At 42.1% G+C, this 18,780-nt stretch overlaps 1 protein-coding gene across 2 annotated transcripts in view; it reads right to left on the reverse strand.

Moving 5' to 3' along the window:
* EXOC2 (exocyst complex component 2) overlaps positions 1–18,351 on the reverse strand; it is a 256,237-nt gene extending 237,886 nt beyond the window's left edge. For both annotated transcript variants that reach the window (XM_081086203.1, XM_081086202.1), the window contains exon 1: positions 18,205–18,351. The gene's annotated coding sequence lies outside the window, so the exon portion shown is untranslated. The remainder of the gene's footprint in view (positions 1–18,204) is intronic.
* Between the last annotated feature and the right edge of the window lie 429 nt (positions 18,352–18,780).

Genomic DNA, 18,780 nt, shown 5'->3' on the forward strand with positions numbered 1-18,780 from the left:
AACCCCACACTAAGCTCCACAACATGGGGCATCAGTGCTGGGAGGAGTTCCTATAGCATCTGGCTATGAAAAACAGAGAGAATTGCATCAGAGTGAGACAAAGGGCTGCTGGAGACTCAGGAATTCCTCTTGAGGGGCTCATACATAGACTTGCCCATTCATAAACTCACTCACTCTAGGCTCAAGTGCAGGAGAAGCAGCTTGAAAAACACCAGGGACATATAGGAAGGAACTAAGTTGAGTAGCTTCAGGGTGAGAGCTGGAGGCGTAGGGGTAGGGCAGTGCTCTCCTGGACAGAAGTGTTGACAGGCGTCATTGTTCCTCTGTTGAGCTCTCCTTCTACCCAATAGCCTGATGCAGGTGGGTGCCAAATCAGAGTTCACCATTAACCTAACTAACACCATTTGTTCCACCCTGGTAATTCCCAAACCCTGCTCCACCCAACTTGCATGGGTGGCTGAAATTCTTGTAAGTGGCTTTTCCAAACAAGTAGCCTACCTAAGTTCTGGCTGTGGAATTTCCTAAAATCTCTCAAAGGGGCACAAACCATAAACAAGCAGCAACTAACTGCACCATGCCCTGTACATCTTGATAAGAAGCCCCAAACCCAGAAAATTCAGCAACCAGTCTCAACTTACATTATCATTCCCATCAGGTACTCCCAAATCACGGGAGTCCTGGTTTGGAACATAGCTTAAACTAGTGGGCCCAAGCCCAACACAAGTGGTGACTGGCCTCAGGTCACACTGTTGCCCACCAAAAGATCCCAACCTTGGCGGGCACCCTCAATAGCAGAATAGCCTTTCCCAAGCATATCCAATGTCAGTAAATGTGGCAACCAACCGCAAATCACTTTTTACTTCCTATAAGACAGGTCCTAATTGGGCACAAACAGCAACTGCCAACACACCCAGAGGCCAGCTTCAGATGATATCAGAGCACCAGCTAACCAAGTCCACACAACACACCCAAAGGGAAGACTCACCTGGCACAAGAGCCAGGCTAAATTGTCTTCCACTATGAGAGGGTCAGCCCCCACACACAGACTGCCTACTAGTAATGGCCAGCACTCACAGTCAGCCTGAGGGTCAACCTCACCTACTAATGTGCCAAAAGCAATCAAGGCACAACTACAACTGGACACGCACAATCCACACAAGGGAGCACTAGCTCAGGTGACTAGAGAGACTACACCACTGAGCCCCACAGGACACCTACTACATAAGGCCACTCTGCCAAGATTGGGAGACATAGCAGATCTACCTAACATAGAAACAGCACAGGGGGTCAGCCCAAATGAGGAGACATGCCTCAAATGGAAAAAAAAAAAAAAACTGGGCAAAACTGCAGAAGAATAACTAAATGAAATGGAGACAAGCAACCAGATACAGAGTAAATCCCCTGGTTAAAAGGCAGCTCAATAAACTTAGGGGAAGAATAGATAAACTCAGTGAAAACTTCAATGAAGAGATAGAAAGACATTAAAAAGGATACAAAAAATGTAAGAAAGAACAAGTCAAGAATACAATAACTAAAATGAAGAATACATTAGAGGGAATCAATAGATTAGATGAATCAGAGGATTCAATCAGCAAAATGAAAGACAAGGTAACAAAAACATGCAAAATGGCAAAAAGAAAAAAGAATATTAAAAAAGTGAGGGTAGATTAAGGGACATCTGGAACAACATCCAGCACACCAACATTCACATCACAGGGGTACCAGAAGGGGAAGAGAAAGGAATGAAAACCTATTCGAAGAAGTAATGACAGAAAATTTTCCTAATCTGGAAAAAAGACCTAGAACCAAGATTACTCTACACAACAAGGTTATCATTAAGAATTGAAAGAGAGATAAAAAGCTTCCTAGACAAGAAACAGATAAAGGAGCCCATCACGACTAAACCAGTATTACAAGAAATATTAGACACTTCAGTAAGAAGAAAAAACTGAAAATGTGAATACAAAAATATAGGAAAGAAAAAATTTTCATTAACAAAGGCAAGCACTTAATAAAAGCTGTGAATCCACCAACTATAAAGCTAGTACAAAAGTTAAAAGGAAAAAGTAGTAGGAAGATCATGTGTAATTACAACAACAATGAAAGCATACAAATGCACACACAAATGAAATAACAAAAACATACACAAGCATGAGTGAGTAAAAATTTTACTAAGTTTAGAATGTTAGAATTTCAGCAAACATCAACCTAAAATAAATTATTAAAAACATAACTTGATACATATGAAGCACATGGTAAACACAAACTATAGATATACAAGAGATATCAAAGAAAAAAAGGAAAGTAAATCCAAACATAACACTACAGAAAGTCACCAACATAACAAGAGAAGAGAGCAAGAGAGTAAGGAACACAAAACAACTACAAAAACAATCAGAAAACAATAAAATGGCAATAACTACATATCTATTAATAATTACTTTAAATGTAAATGGACCAAATGTTCCAATCAAAAGACATAGGGTGACTGAATACATAAAGAAAAGAAAAAAAAAAACAAGGCCCACATATATGCTGCCTACAAGAGAGCCAGTTCAGATCTAAAGACACACACAGACTAAAGTAAAGGGATGGAAAAGATATCTCATGCAAATGGAACAAACAAAAAAAGCTGGGTTGGCAATACTTTTATAGACTTTAAAACAAAAGTTGTAGCAAGAAACATAAAAGGGCACTTCACAAAAATAAAAAGATCAATGTAACAAGAGGATATAACTCTTATAAACATTTACATACCCAAGGAAGGAGCACTGAAATATACAAAGCAAATACTGACTAACATAAAGGGAGAGACTGATAGTATTGCATTAATAGAAGACTTTAACAGCCCACTGACATCAATAAATAGATTATTCAAACAGAAAATCAACCATGAAACAATGGCCTTGAATAACACATTAGAACAGATGGATTTAACTGATATTTTTTAGAGCATCTCACCCCAAAGCAGCACAAAATATACATTATTTTCAAGTGCACATGGAACATTTTGCAGGATAGATCACATGTTAGGACACAAGAAAAGTCTCAAAAAAATTTAAGAAGATTGATATCATATCAAGCATCTTCTCCAATCAGAATAGTATGACTAGAAATAATTTACAAAAAAAAATCATAAGGAAGCAAAATAACATGCTAGTAGACAACGAATGGGTTAAAAATGAGATTAAGGAAGAAATAAAAAGATATCTTAAGACAAATGAAAATAAAAACACAACAACCCAAAATCTGTGGGAGAACCAAAGAAGTTTTTAACCTAAAGGAACTAGAAAATGAACAAACAAAACTCAAAGTGAGTAGAAGGAAGGATGAAATAAAGATCAGAGCAGAAACAAATAAAATAGGAACTAACAAAACAATAGAAAAGAACAATAAAACCAAGAAACTATTCTTTAAAAGCATAATTATAAATCTTTAGCCAGACACATCACAAAATTGAGGCCCCAAATCATTAAAACCATAAATGAAAGAGAAGTGACAACTGATACCACAGAAATACAAAAGAATTAAAAGAAAATACTATAGACAATTATATGCCAACAACTTGGACAAACCGGAAGAAATGAACAAATTCCTAAAAACATACTATCTTCCAGGACTGATGAGGAAGAAACAAAAAATCTGAAGAGACTGATAACTACTAATGAAATGGAACCAGTAATAAAAAAAAATTTTTTAAACTCCTAACAACAAAAGTCCTAGACTAGATGACTTCACAGGTAAATTTTACCAAACATTCTAAGAAGAACTAATGCCTAACCTCAAGTAATTAAAGAGGAGAGAAAGACCCCATACTCATTTTAGGAGACCAGTATTACCCTAACACCAAAGACACTACAAAAAAAGAAAATTACAGGTCAAAACCCTGGTGGACATAGATACAAAAATCATCAACAAAATATTAGCAAACCAAATTCATCAATATATTAAAAAGATCATATACCATGATCAAGTGGGATTTATTCCTACTTGATGCAAGGCTGGTTCAATGTCCACAAATCAATTAATGTAATACACCACATACAAAAATGAAGGATAAACATTATATGATCATCTCTAAAAACGCAAAGAAAACATGTGACAAAATCCAACATTTATGATAAAAACTCTCAGTAAAGTGAGGATAGAAGAAATATACTTCAACATAATAAAGACCATATGACAAACCCATAGCTAACATTATATTCAAGAGTGAAAAGCTGAAACCTTCTTTATGAGCAGGAACAAAACAAGGATGTCCATTTTCACGTTTATTCAACACTAGTGACCCAGTGCGCAAAATCATGAAAGATTCAGACCCGCGGGAAATCGTGCAAGACGCGGGACCCCCGACCACGCCGCGCCACGAGACCCAGAGTCAAATCCCACCGTGCCATGGGACCCAGAGTCAAGTCCCCACCCATCCACATGTGCCTCGCCACACACACAGCCCCACCCCCCCCGCCACCCGCACATGCCTCGCTGCACACACAGACTCCTGGTGACCAGTCTTTGGTTGTTACGGTGTTAGGGCCACTGCGTTTTTATAATATAGACTAGAGGGCCGGTGCACAAAAATTTGTGGACTCGGGGGGAGGGGGGTCCCTCAGCCCGGACTGTGCCCTCTCGCAGTCTGGGACCCCTCGGGAGATAACGACCTGCTGGCTTAGGCCTTCTCCTGGGTGGCAGAGGGCAGGCCCAATCCCTAGGTGCAGCCCCTGGTCGGGCTCAGAGCAGGGCTGATTGGGGAGTTGGGGCACCGCCCCCTGTCATGCACAGAGCAGGGCGATCGGGAGGTTGTGATGCCACCCTCAGTCACGCTCAGGGTAGGGCCGATGGGGGGGTTGGGGCACCGTCCCCTGTCACACTCAAGGCAGGGTCCATGGGGAGGTTGCGGTGCCACCCCCTGTCACGCACAGAGCAGGGCCAATCAGGGGGTTGGGGTGCCGCCCTCTATCACCCACAAAGCAGGGCCAATCAGGGGGTTGGAGCGCCTCCACTCTCACACTCAGGGCAAGGCCAATTGGGAGATTATGGCTCTACCCCATCACACACAGAGCAGGGCCCATGGGGGGGGGGGAGGGTTGGGGCGCCGCACCCTGTCACACACAGAGCAGGGCCATCAGGGGGTTGGGGAGCTCCCCCCTATCAGGCGCAGAGCAGGGCAGATCACGGGTTTGGGGAGCTCCCCCATATCAGGCACAGAGCAGGGCTGATCAGGGGGTTGGGGCGCCATCCCCTGTCACGCACAGAGCAGGGTGGATAGGGAGGTTGTGGCCCTGCCCCCTGTCACACACAGAGCCGCAGGGCGATCAGGGGGTTTGGGCGCTGCCCCATCACGCTGATCTCGGTGCCGGGAGGCCTCGCAGCTCCGCTGATCCTGATGCTGGGAGGCATATTACCCTTTTACTATATAGGGTAGAGGCCTGGTGCACAGGTGGATGCCGGCTGGTTTGCCCTGAAGGGTGTCCTGGATCAGGGTGGGGCTCCCCAGTGGGGTGCCTGACCAGCCTGGGTGAGGGGATGATGGCTGTTTGCAGCTGGTCACACAGCATTCAGGGTGGGGGTCCCCACTGGGGTACCTGGCCAGTCTGGGTGAGGGGATGATGGCTGTTTGCAGCTGTTCACACACCCTTCAGGGTGGGGGTCTCCACTGGGGTGCCTGGCCAGTCTGGGTGAGGGGATGATGGCTGTTTGCAGCTGGTCACACACCCTTCAGGGTGGGGGTCCCCACTGGGGTGCCTCGCCAGTCTGGGTGAGGAGCTGAGGGCTGTTTTCAGGCTAGGAGTGACCGAAGCTCCCAACCACTCCTTTTTTTCTTTTTTTTCTTTTTTTTTTATTCTGGACCAGCTTTAGCTTTGAGGCTTGGCTCCAGCTCTTAGGCCTCCGCTGCTGAAAGTAGGTTTCTGGCATTTGCTTACAATGTTGCGATCCTGCTGGCTGAAGCCGGCAGACTAAAGCAGGTTTCTGGGGTTTTGTTTAGCTTCTATATTTGTTACATAGTTGCTTAGAGTGCAGCTCAGAGGTCTGCAGCTGCAGGCGGGGAACGTTGGAGTCCTCCGTCACTGATGCAAGCAAGCCTCATGTTAGTTTCAAGCTGCCTGGCTGCAGGCTGCCATCTTGGCTGGCAGTTAATTTGCATATCTCGCTGATTAGCCAATGGGAAGGGTAGCGGTCGTACACCAATTACCATGTTTCTCTTTTATTAGATAGGATAGTATTGCAAGTCCCAGCCACAGCAAACAAACAAGAAAACTAACAAAAAAAAAGCATCCAAATTGGCGGTAGGGGATAAAACTGTATTATTGCACATGACATGATACTATATAGAGAGAACCCTAAAGATTCTAACAAAAATTATTAAAACTAATAAACAAATTCAATAAAATAGCAGGATATAAAATTAATATTTATAAATGAGTATCATTTTTATGAAGTATCAGAAAGAGTAATTAAGAAAACAATCCATTGTATCCAAAAAAAATAAAATACCTAGGAATAAATTTAACAAGGTATTAAAAGACCTGTATTTGGAAAACTATAAAACAATGAAGACAGATATTGAAAAATACACAAGTAAATGAAAGAATATAACGTGCTTAAGAATAGGAAGAATTAACATCGTTAAAATGTCCATAGTACCCAAAGCAATCTACAGATTCAATATAATCCCTATGAAAATTCTAATGGTGAGAAACCAAGATGGCGGCATAGGTTAACGCCGGAGATTGCTGCCTCGAACAACCACTTCAAAAAACAACTAAACGACGGAACGGACATCATCCAGAACCACAGGAAGGCTGGCTGAGTGGAAATTCTACAACTAGGAGGAAAGAGAATATCATACCCAGACTCAGAGGAGGCGCAGTACTGAAGTGAAATACTCAGGTGCGGAGTGCGCGCGGAGTGGGCAGGCAGCAGAGGGCGCGGTTGTTGTTTTCAATCGGGAGGGAGTTTCAGACTCTGAGCTCCAGATCCGGGCGAGTCTCTAGGGACCCAGACTCAAACGGGAGAAGTGGGACTGTCTGGCTTCGGTTGGAACTCGAAGGCAGCTTTCTCTCCGAGGTTTGCAGCGGTTGCTGGGACTCTGTGAGGCAGAGCCCCAGGGACGGAACTGAGAGCAGCCATAACTGCTTGCTCCGCCCGCCCTGTAGGTCCCCAGGGACCCGCCACACCCAAGCCCTGCGAGAGCCATTTGCCAGATAGCCTCAGGCAAACACTAGATTAGCACGGCCCTAGAGATCCAGCACAGCAGCTCTCCCACTGCAGACACAGTGGACTCTCATAGCCAGTTAGCCTGGAGGTCAAATCACCCCTGGTATTGCCGACAACAATCAAGGATTAACTACAACAAAACTGCGCACAAAGACCACTAGGGGGTGCACCAAGAAAGCATAAAAAATGCGAAGACAAAGAAACAGGACAAAACTGTCAATGGAGGATATTGAGTTCAGAACCACACTTTTAAGGTCTCTTAAGAACTGTCTAGAAGCCGCCGATAAATGTAGTGAGATCCTCAAGAAATCTAATGAGACCCTCGATGTTATGATAAAGAACCAACTAGAAATTAAGCATACATGGACTGAAATAACGAATACTATACAGACTCCCAACAGCAGACCAGAGGAGCGCAAGAATCAAGGCAAAGATTTGAAATACGAAGAAGTAAAAAACACCCAACTGGAAAAGCAAAATGAAAAAAGAATCCGAAAATACGAAGATAGTGTAAGGAGCCTCTGGGACAGCTTCAAGCGTACCAACATCAGAATTATAGGGGTGCCAGAAGATGAGAGAGAGCAAGATATTGAAAACCTATTTGAAGAAATCATGACAGAAAACTTCCCCCACCTGGTGAAAGAAATAGACTTACAGGTCCAGGAAGCGCAGAGAACCCCAAACAAAAGGAATCCAAAGAGGACCACACCAAGACACATCATCATTAAAATGCCAAGAGCAAAAGACAAAGAGAGAATCTTAAAAGCAGCAAGAGAAAGAAACTCAGTTACCTACAAGGGAATACCCATACGACTGTCAGCTGATTTCTCAACAGAAACTTTGCAGGCCAGAAGGGAATGGCAAGAAATATTCAAAGTGATGAATACCAAGAACCTACAACCAAGATTACTTTATCCAGCAAAGCTATCATTCAGAACTGAAGGTCAGATAAAGAGCTTCACAGATAAGGAAAAGCTAAAGGAGTTCATCACCACCAAACCAGGATTATATGAAATGCTGAAAGGTATCCTTTAAGAAGAGGAAGAAGAAGAAAAAGGTAAAGATACAAATTATGAACAACAAACATGCATCTATCAACAAGTGAATCTAAGAATCAAGTGAATAAATAATCTGGTGATCATAATAGAATCAGGGACATAGAAAGGGAATGGACTGACTATTCTTGGGGGGGAAAGGGGTGTGGGAGATGCGGGAAGAGCCTGGACAAAAATCGTGCACATATGGATGAGGACAGTGGGTGGGGAGTGAGGGCAGAGGGTGGGGCGGGAACTGGGAGGAGGGGAGTTATGGGGGGAAAAAAGAGGAACAAATGTAATAATCTGAACAATAAAGATTTAATAAAAAAATGATAAAAAAAATAAAAATAAAAATAAAAGAAAATTCTAATGGCATTTTTCACAGAACTAGAAGAAATAATCCTAAAATTTATATGGAACCACAAAAGACCCTGAAAAGCCAAAGCAATTTGAAAAAGATCAAGTTGGAGGTATTACACTACCTGATATCAAACTATATTGTAAGGCTAAAGTAATCAAACAGCATGGAACTGGCATAAAAATCCTATATAATAAAAGCCTAATAGGCTAAGTGTCTGGTCGACCGGTCAGCCATTCAACCAATCAAAGTGTAATATGCTAAAGATATGCTAAGGCTGCTCAAACACTCACTATGATGTGCACTGACCACCAGGGGGCAGACAACTGACCGGTCGACCAGTTGCTATGACATGCACTAACCACACCAGGGGGCAGATGCTCAGATAGGTTAGCTTGCTGCTGGGGTCCGGCCGATTGGCACTTAGCGAGACAGGCTGGACATGCCCAGGAGCCCTCCAAGGCTGGCAAACCTCCCGCGTCCCTTCCCGGCACCGATCCTGCATCGGTGGGGTCCCTCAGCCTGGCCTGAGCCCTCTTACAATCCAGGACCCCTCAGGGGATGTCAAAGAGCCAGGATGTCAGGCCAAGCCAAAGGACCCCACTGGTGCACGAATTCGTACACTGGGCCTCTAGTAAATAAATCCATTGAACAGAATAGAGACAGATACATTAAAAAAAAAAAATTAAACTACTTTCTTATACCATATACAAAAATAAACTGAAAATAGATTTGAGACCTAAATGTAAGACCTAAAATCATAAAACTCTTACAAGAAAACAGGTAATAAACTCTTTGACATCAGCCTTAGCAATATTTTTCAGATATGTCCCCTATGGCAAAGACAACAAAAGCAAATATAAATAAGTAGAACTACATGAAACTAGGTAATTTTTGCACTGCAAAGAAAACCATCAACAAAACAAAACCCAACCTACTGAATAGTGAACATATTTGCCTCGGATATATCTGATAAGGGATTGATATCCAAAATATATTAAAAAACTCATACAGCTCAGCATCAAAAGAATAATCTGATTTTAAAATGGACAGAGGACATGAATAGACATTTCTCTACAGAGGACATATTATTTTTCCAGCATACCCATGAAAAGATGCTCAACATCACTAGTTATCAAGGAAATGCAAATTAAAACCACAATGTGAAACTACCTCACACCTGTCAGAATGGCTATCATCAATAAATCAACAAACATAGAGGAATTTGGTTCAATCAAGATTTATCCCTTTAGAGTGCCAGATCAAATTTCAAACAAATTAGCAATGACACTGGTGAAACTCAAGACAGTTGGTATTGGATCCTGCATGACTCACCCAAAGAACTGGGTGACTAACAGATAATAGATGCGTGTGGCATTTCTAGCAAATAGAAGCCTAGAGCATTTCACAGCTCCTGTTAAATATTTCTGAGTTTTCAAAATATTCCTTCAATTCTGTTTATAATGATTATTTCATGATAACTGTAATTTATGTTCCAAAAAATATATGCATACTTTAACAGCTAATAGCTCAATTTTGAAAATGAAATGTATTTTAATAAACACTACCTTTATAATTATTTCATTTGTATGTATACATTTTGGGGGAATATATATATATATATATATATATATATATATATATATATACCTGACCAACATGGCTCAGTGGTTGAGCATTAACCTATGAACCAGGAGATCATGGTTCAATTCCCAGTCAGGGCACAGGCCCAGGTTGTGGGCTCAATTTCCAGTGTGGGGCATGCAGGAGGTAGCTAATCAGTGCTTCTCTGTCATCATTGACTTTCTTTTCTTTTTTTAAATATATTTTATTGATTTTTTACAGAGAGGAAGGGAGAGGGATAGAGAGTTAGAAACATCGATGAGAGGGAAACATTGATCAGCTGCCTCCTGCACACCCCCTACTGGGGATGTGCCCACAACCAAGGTACATGGCCTTGACTGGAATAGAACCTGGGACCCTTCAGTCCACAGGCTGACGCTCTATCCACTGAGCCAAACCAGTCAGGGCCATCATTGATTTTCTGTCTCTCTCCTCCCCCTCCCTTCCTCTCTGTTAACAGTACACACACACACACACACACACACACACACACACACACACATACATATAATTTTCACTTGTTAGGTAAAAGGTATAGGGTAATGTAAAAGATATAAACTAATTACTACTGTGCACATATTTTTCCATAACTGACACAAAAAAATTACATATAGTATGTTATATGAATCTATTTATATGAAATTTAAAGATAGGTAAACTCATAGGGACAGAGAGTAGATTAGTGATGGCTAGAAGAGGGGTAATGGGAAAGGATTGATAGTAGGTTCAGAGTTTCCTTTTGAAGTGATAAAAATGCTCCAGAATTAACAAAGTGGTGGCAGCTGCACAACTTTGTGAACAGACCAATTTTGCTTCAGAATTATTTAAAGCATTAGATTACCATTATCACCACAAACCTAGAACCAAAAAAAAATAGATGCAAAAATACAGGATGATAGCATTTTCTAAAAAAACATTTGAACCCTGGCTGGCCGATTCAAGCATTGGTTTGAGTTATCATCCCAAGGTTTCAGTTTGATGAACCAATGAATGCATAAATAAGAGGAACAACGAATCGATGTCTCTCTCTCTCTTCCCCTTCCTCTTTCTCTAAAATCAATAAATAAAATTTTAGAAAATAATAAAAAATAAAAATAAAAAAGCATTTGACACTACTAAATTCCTGAAATCTTCTGATTCAAGATCAAATGAGACTAAAGAAACCATTGCCAGGATTGAAAAGGTGAGGGAGTAAGGAAGGCTTTACACACCCTGTACTATGTACAGTACATAGTACTTAATAATAATGACTGTTACTGGTTTATATATTTATTAAACTATACTTTTTTAATTATTTTAGAAGACTTCTTTCTATTTGTTAAAAAAAAGTTTGCTGAAAAACAGCATGCTGCATTACTCCTGCCATAGTTTTTACATCCATGTCTCTTGATATTATCATTTTTCCTGTGCTTTGATTTAATCTAGTGTTGTTTTATAAATTTAATGTAGCCTAAATGTACAGTGTTTATAAAGCCTACAGTCGTATACAATAATGTCCATTCTAGGCCTTCATATTCACTCATCACTCACTCACTGACTCACAAGCAACTGCCAGTCCTACAAGCTCTATTCATGCTAAGTGCCTTAATAGGTATTCCATAATTTATCTTTTATAATCGTATTTTTACTGTACCTTTTCTATGTTTAGATATTTTTAGGAACACAAATAGCACTGTGTTACAATTGCCTACAGTATTCAATATAGTAACATGTTGTACAGGTTTGTAGCCTAGGATCAACAGGCTACCATACAGACTAGATGTGTAGTAGGCTGTAACATCTAGGTTTGTGTAACTGCACTCTGTGATGTTCACACAAATATGAAATTGTCTAATGACTCATTTCTCAGATTTTATGCCCATCGTTAAGTGCATAGGGCTGTACTGAAACTCGGGATTAAAAGTAGTGGGAAAAGCAGTAGAACAACAATAAGCTGCAATAATAACTCTTTTGGAAAATGTCAATGGCCTAGATTTTGTAGTCCTGGACAACACATCAATAATAGAAACTCCATTCCAACAAGACTGCTAGGAAGACAGGGAAATGAACAAACTATGCAAAATCCCAACTAATATTGAGTCTATACATGCTTACTTAAATTATAAAATACTTGACTATCTCAACAAGAATGTTTTGGAATGAGAAAGGAACAAAATCAAGAAGCTATTGCTAAGCCACTTATAATGAAAAAAACTGGGGAAAATATATTGTTCTAAATGTGTATTATTGCATGAAAACAAAGTTTCATTTGTCTCAACTTGTTAAATCTTTATGATGAAATAAGCCATTTATTACTGCCGACAAATTAATAACTACAATAAACAGGCATGCCAAAATCAATGTAGATGCTCAAAAAAGGCCAAGAAATCAACTGTCAGCTTAAATTGGTTAATTTTATTAAAATTGTTAAATATGACAATATGTCATGTAACTCCAGATTTTTTTATATAAGCAGAATTGGATTAATGTGACCCAAATTTTGTATAATCAATAGCTTTCCCAATTTCTAAAAATACATCAACTTTGTCACTTATCTTAAATTTCCTGCTTTATTTCTCTAGCTCTGCCTCAAATGAAACTTCTTCAAGGCCATATATATGACATAGTGAAAGCAAAATAATCACAGCACTCAGCAGTGTCATTAACATTCTGAGCTGAGAGCGATTTAAACAGGCAGATGCTATGTAAAATGACTTGGGAGAGACCAGTTGCAGTGCTGAGACTGCACCACAGCTGTAAGGGATTTGAAGCTACTAGCTATGTGGAATCAAGCTTTGGAGAAACTCTGGACACAATTCCGGCATCCGAAATAAATTAAAGTAAATAGTCTTGCTCTCTCTCTCATCCACCCTGTTAGCAGCCTCTGGGCTGAGTGGAGACCACACACTGGGACCACACAGCACCAGCTGAACTCCTTGCACGCAACATCTACAAGCTGTCACTCCGCAGCACAGAGAGGAGAAGGAAAAGGGAGGGCTGGGGAGGGAGAGGAGATTAGAGAGTGAGAAAAGGGAAGGGAGTGAGGGGGGAGGGAGGAAGAGAGAGCACAGTCTCCTCTACTTACAGCTAGACAGAATGATGTGTGGTATGGAGAAAGGAAAAAACCTCCCAAAGAAAACAAGCTGGTCATGGCCTTGTGTAGCCTTGACCTGCACTCCCCCATACCAATTTAGTAATTGATGAAGGATTAACAAAGCATCCATTTAACTTCAATTAACCTCCTATCCATCACAGGTCAGAAGAGAAAATTACCATTATAAAAGCATTTTATTAAAATAAAGACTAAAATCCACATTTTCTTATAATTTATAATAATTACTTTAATAAATGCATTTTCTTTTAGATTTACATTATATTAGTTTTATTCACCTGCCTCTTTTCCTTTAATAAAGCATACAGGGTATATTTAAAGTATTTATTCAAAAGACGTCAGAAAATTTTAATTTTATAACTTTCCCGTATTTCACTGTGTCACAATCTTAATTTTCCAAAGTATCATTTTTACATAACTTCAGACTAAAAATAACTAGTAGCAGTAATATTATGGGGGTTGAGGGAGAACAGAAAAATGTAACTACAAAAATAGGTCTAGAATTTGTTTTACTATTAAGAATTTTTTTTAAATAAGAGACAAGAAATCTGAACAAAAAGGTGTGCAAGTGTCTGACCCTGGCAGGTCCCCAGAGGTTCTATTCAGGCAAAGCAAGGAGTTGGAAATATAGAAGCTCTGACTCACTGAAGACCAAGGAAAGCCTCCTAATGTTAAAGCACTATTTTCTTAGATGAAGCCATAGTAAAGTAAAAATTTCCCCTCAAAAAATATCAAAAAAATAAAAATTCCCAAACCCTATCTTATTTCTCCCCATGCTACTCAAACTTGCATTATGAGGGAGCAAATCAGAAAGGCAGAATCTCAGGATCCCAGTCAAATCCTATTAAGTCAGAATCTACATTTTTAGTGATTTGTGTACAGATTAATGCTTGAGAAGCACTAGGTAGACTTATCTAGTCCAGAGCCATCTTGGATCTAAAGGACTCCACAAAAATCTGGTTGCAGAGCTGCCTACTGAGTTTTAATCATAACCTTATACTCAACTAGTATCTCAGGCTACCAAGCAACATAATTAAACTATTGATTTCACCACATCTTCCTTGAGTCATGTTCAATCTAGCCAAGGATAGACTTGACCCTTGAGGCTGGGCTGAACTGACCCCAAAACAGATCTCCCAGAGAAATTGGGGAAAGGGTTTTAAAGAATGGCAATTTACTTCCTTCCGTTTTCTATAAACTCAGACTCTATTATTCCTGAGCAGCTCTACCACAAGTCAGACAAGTCTTAGCAACAGGGTCATGAACTCTTTGGTCCAGTTTTCTATAATAATCTCTCTCCTGCTCCATCCCAAAATTATGGTTAACAAAATTATAACCATGAACCAATCTGAAAGAATCCATGCGCCCTCTTGCAATACGGGACCCCTCAGGGGATGTCAGAGAGCCGGTTTTGGCCCGATCCCCGCAGGCCAGGCTGAGGGACCCTACTGGTGCACAAATCTGTGCACCAGGCCTCTAGTATGCGTATAAGATCTTTGGTTAATCTCCCCCTTCCCTCCTTCCCTCTGAGATTCATCAGTCTGTTCCATGTTTCCATGCCTGTGGTTTCCACTCATATGCTGAACGCCTGCCCCCTGGTGGTCAGTGTACATCATAGCTACTGGTTGAACAGTCGAAGGGTCGAACGGCTGCTTAGGCTTTTATATATATAGATGGTATAGACTGACAGATGTCAGAAGGGAGATTTGGGGAAGTCGGGGGTGCTGAAGGGATGAAAGAAGGTGAAGAAATAGCCAAAGAACATATATGCATACTCCATGGACACAGACAACAACGTGGTTACAGCCAGAAGGAGGGAAGGGTGACATCTGGGAGGAGGGGAGGTAAGACAGGTAGGGAATAAGGGACATCTGTAACATTAACAATAAAAAGAAAATCATAGCCCAGCTGGTGTGGCTCAGTGGCTGAGCATCGACCTATGAACTAGGAGGTCACAGTTCGATTCCCTGCCCCAGTTGCAGGCACAGTCCCCACTGGGGGGACCACAGGAGGCAGCCAATCAATGATTCTCTCTCATCACTGATGTTTCTATCTCTTTCTCCCTCTCCCTTCCTCTCTCTGAAATCAATATAAAAACATATTGAAAAAGAAAATCATAAGCCATCCAAAATCACAGAACTATATAAGTGAAAAAGGCCTAAAAAATTCATTTTGATGAAGCTAAGGGCTAAACCTGCCAAAAGCAGCACAGCTAGCAAGTAGCAAAGCGAGAACTCATTCAGTGTTGCACAATGATTACTAATGCTAACTTTGTGCCAGGTAACAAAGTTATGCTCTGAGCCAAGTAACTTTGTTCCAAGTAACAAAGACATGCTTGGGTCCACCTTGTGCAGTTTACGTTCCAATTAACTAAAATCCAGGATTCCTAAATCCTGGTGTCCACTGTTCTTTCCATTATTGCACCAAGGTTTTTTCTAAGTGGGAAATAGTAAGTAGAAAGAATTGCTAAAACCAAGATCATAAGTAAAGCAAACTGTATGGTCCCCTCCTATATTACATCAAGTTTTCGAGCAAACCTAATATTATTTTTAAGGGGGGGGGGGGGGGGGGGGAGCCTAATCAGTCAGTTTCAAGTTCTTGTACCTGACCTTCAAGTCACTCCATAATTCAAAATGCATCACTTACCTACCCGTCAGTGGGTCTTTACTCCTGTGCTGCCCAGATGTTCACCTGCCTTCCCTCTGAAGGCCACATCCTTCCCATCAAGGTCTGACCTCCATGAAGCCTTCCCAATTACTCTACCTCAACATATCGTTCCCTTCTCTGAATTTCTGCTGTACTTACACACAATACTATAGTTTAGTTTTTAGCTATTCTTTGAAATGGTAAAAATGCCCCTTCTGAATCTAAGCTAACATTATTTTATTCCCAATGTGGTCAGGCATATGCTAAAATTGGTAGATAGAAAAATGACTAAAACTACTTCCTGTCCAGCAAAAGCTTAGTCTTTTGATAGATATGTAAATATCAGCAATTACTATAGCCCCTAAGACAACACAGGGATAAGACAAGTGCTAAGTGATTATAGCATTCACTGAGCTGGAAAACTTCAAAGCAGAAAGAACTCTGAAAAATAATCTGGTTTTATGTATTCTCTAATTATAGGAAAATGGAGACTGAAGCCCAAAGAGACTAAGAAACAGTCCAGGCTACAAAGCAGATTGGTGGTTGCTTTGACTACTAAGCCAAAATACCTTTAACTGTAATTTTCAAACTGAAGTCCAAGGATACCTATAAGTGTGTCCACACCTTCAAGATTTGTAATTTCTCAACAATTACTTTGTGGTTATATCAATAACAATTACTTTAAATTAACATAAACACAGAATCGTGTGATTTACAACTGGACACTACTACACCACTGGATTTCACCAGCCACTCCAGGGGACACATGGCCACGTTCCCTGAGGTCTGAGAACAATCTACACTTCAGCATTCTCCTTAGCACTGTGACTCATGCAACTTCACATTCTGGTCCATTTCAAAATCCTCTCTATTGAATACTAGCCAAAAGTTACCCATTCAGTGAACATTCAAGTTCCTACTATGCGGTCAGTGCTGTACTAGGAATCCTGGCTAGATGAAGAGTAAGCTAGAGAACGGGTGAAAAAGTGAGAGGCTAACTTTAAAAAGCATGTCCTCCACCACCTGATCCTGCCTCTGCCTGGCCCTCGAAACTGTCCAAAGTCCTTTACTAGAAGACTGCCTTTGCAAAGTTTTTCGAGTACCAATTTCTTTTCCCATAAGATTTATATAACATGCTCTCAAATATTTGTGGAATGTAAATTTCACTTAGCAGGTTAACAGCTGTCTTTTCGAAAGAGAATCCTTCAAAATGATATTCAGTACAAGAAATTAAATGCTTGACAAGGAAAAAATCATTTTGTGAAACTTCCTAGTTACACTGGGGAATCCTCTGCTTCTCTGCTTAAAATTATTGTTTCTTCTTAAACCTAAGAGAACACTGAAATAGTAAGCACATATCATCCTCTTTCTATTATCCCCCTTGATTCAACACCTTTGAGCACACAGGTGACCCTGGGCAAGTTTCTGGGTTTCAGTGCCTTTGTTATTAGTATGGTACACGGAGCCTGCCCGGAATACACTAACACAAACGAAACAGTGTTTGTTACTCATTAGGAAATAGGTCCATATTAGCCTGAATTGGTAGCAGCTTTCCAAAACGGAGCACCCAGTGATTTCATTAACCTGTGGCTGATTTTTTTAGAGAATTTTTTTAAGTTTTCCCAGACTCGAAAAACAATGAAACAAATTGTCTCATACTTATTAGTATGATTAGCCTTCAATGATTAAAACTAGCTTATTTCCCTTCAAGAAGTGTTTGTTGGAATTGAGGCAGCGTCCGTGTACTAAGTTCCCGGAGGGCGGGCCAGGCGCCGCCAGGCCTGTGGGCGAGATACTGAGCGGGGAGCCGGCTCCGCAGCCGGGCGGCAGGTCCCGAGGGCAGCTCACAGGGACAGGACTCGGCCGGTCACCCGCCGTTCTGGGCTGGTTCTGCAACGGCACCTACCTCCAGTGGAACCGGAGCCGCCAGCTGGCAAGGCTACGACTGTGACAGACGCCTGGGAAATGCCCAGTGTAGCCCTGACCAGAGGCAAATGGGCGCAAGCCGCTCCTACCGCTCGCCTGGCACCGACACATCCTCAGACCTAACTGAGTGGCCCCGGCCCAGGGGACAGGACAGAGCCCCCGGGTCCGGCCCCGCGGGGCGCAGGCGGCTACCAGACTCCCCTCCCGGTCGGACAGAGGATGACGACCGGCGCGGGCCGACCGCCGCTCCCACCCGCCTCTCCGGAAGCTGGCTCGCCGCCGCCAGGGCATCCAGGCTCGACACGTACCTGGGCCTCCCTGCCGCCCCTCCAGCAGCTCGGACCGGGTCCCTGCCGCTTCCAGGAAAAGCTCTTGGGCGGCGACCCCCAATCGCCAGCCTCCACTTCCGCCTGCCCAGAGCGCCGAGGGCGTCGATGCGCCGGGCAGCCGAGCGCCGAGTCTGCGATGGGCCCAGGCGGGGCGAGGAACGGGGGGGCGTGGCAAGGAACGGGGGGCGGGGCGACGGGGCGGGGGCGGGGCGAGGACGACACACAAAAGCCACAGGACCCTGGAAGTTGTGGAGGAGAAAGTCAGTCTGCAGCCTGCGAGGCCTGAGCGTTGATCGTTTAAATTCAGCTAACTGGGTGAACACACCGTGGCACAGGCGCTACGTGTACGAAGGTGGATGACAACAGGGCTGGGCTGAGGGTAACCCATGACATGGCAAGAGGACAAGGAATGTCACTTAGGAAGCAACTGCAGCAGTCTAGGCAGGAAATGACATGGGGGATGGTGGAAGGTGGTGCCGGAAAATGACAAAATACTCTTCTGGTTGCTTCTATTTTATTAGCCAAAGAAGCAGCAGGATCGTCCGTGATAATGGA

The sequence above is a fragment of the Myotis nattereri genome (genome assembly GCF_964212035.1).
Source record: "Myotis nattereri genome assembly, chromosome: 3".
In the NCBI taxonomy this organism is placed as follows: domain Eukaryota; kingdom Metazoa; phylum Chordata; class Mammalia; order Chiroptera; family Vespertilionidae; genus Myotis; species Myotis nattereri.